A 1,219-nucleotide genomic window follows, 5' to 3' on the forward strand; every position below is an offset into this window, starting at 1 on the left:
TAAAAAACAATCATGTGTTGGAACCTTGGTCGAACCGGTAAGGTTATTTAACTTTTCTTGATTGACGTAAATATCAAAATAATTTAGTAATATGTCGGTTCTAATCTGATACGAAGTTTTATTTTTAAACTTGAGTTTTCTGTATCACTACAGCCACGAAACTTACAGTAAAGAAACTACAGTTGGGACTAACTCTACTCTCGTCATTAGAAATATTCAAACTCAAGATGCTGCCCTCTATACGTGTTCTGTAGAGAACTCATTCGGAAATGACAGCTGGAATATCAAGATGATTGTTAATGGTAAACCTTATGTTGTATAGCGTTTGTACGTCTGTTATTTAGGTATCAAAATATAAAACATCCAAAAATGTAGAAATTGTATTTTTAAAACATAAATCTTATGGTTGTGTTTCAGTATTCAACCCGCAATATTCTAGACAACGTGTAGAAAATAATACTTGAATTGTGTATGTCATCTATTACTGACATATATATATAAACACACACATGTATTGTATGTAACCCTTACTGGTATGTATATAAACCTCATTAGTAGGTATCTAACCCTTACTGGTATGTACATAGCCCTCATTAGTAGGTATCTAACCCTTACTGGTATGTATATAGCCCTCATTGGTAGGTATCTAACCCTTACTGGTATGTATATATACTACATTAGTAGGTATCTAACCCTTATTGGTATGTATAAAGCCCTCATTGGTAGGGATCTAACCCTAACTATTATGTATATAGACCTCATTACAAGGTATCTAACCCTTACTGGTATGTATATAGACCTCATTACTAGGTATCTAACCCTTACTGGTATGTATGTAGCCCTCATTAGTAGATATCTAACCCTTACTGGTATGTACATATCCCTCACTAGTAGGTATCTAACCCTCACTGGTATGTATCAAATATAACATCAACGGACATCATTTAATATCGGGTTAGAACGCACGTGTGTCTGTTAACACCACCCAGAGTTTTAATATAAAGATATATGTTAATCAGTAGTAACTGTGATCTGAATTGGAGACGTTATAAACTAGCACTGAATATAACCTTACACCACCATTATCATATAGTTAACATAGTTGTGTTAAGTATTCATATAAAAATAATAACAGTACAAGAAAATAACAAACTAAACAATCCTTACTGTTGTTTTTAAAAACAGAACCACCTCAGAGTCCATCGGATATTGTTGTTGG

At 33.1% G+C, this 1,219-nt stretch overlaps 1 long non-coding RNA gene across 1 annotated transcript; it reads left to right on the top strand.

Moving 5' to 3' along the window:
* On the top strand, positions 1-1,219 carry LOC111084644. The gene is made up of 3 exons (XR_002609664.1): positions 1-37; positions 154-302; positions 1,186-1,219. It is a non-coding gene; the product is annotated as an uncharacterized LOC111084644 (long non-coding RNA).

The sequence above is a fragment of the Limulus polyphemus genome, unplaced genomic scaffold (assembly GCF_000517525.1).
Source record: "Limulus polyphemus unplaced genomic scaffold, Limulus_polyphemus-2.1.2 Scaffold85636, whole genome shotgun sequence".
NCBI classification, from domain to species: domain Eukaryota; kingdom Metazoa; phylum Arthropoda; class Merostomata; order Xiphosura; family Limulidae; genus Limulus; species Limulus polyphemus.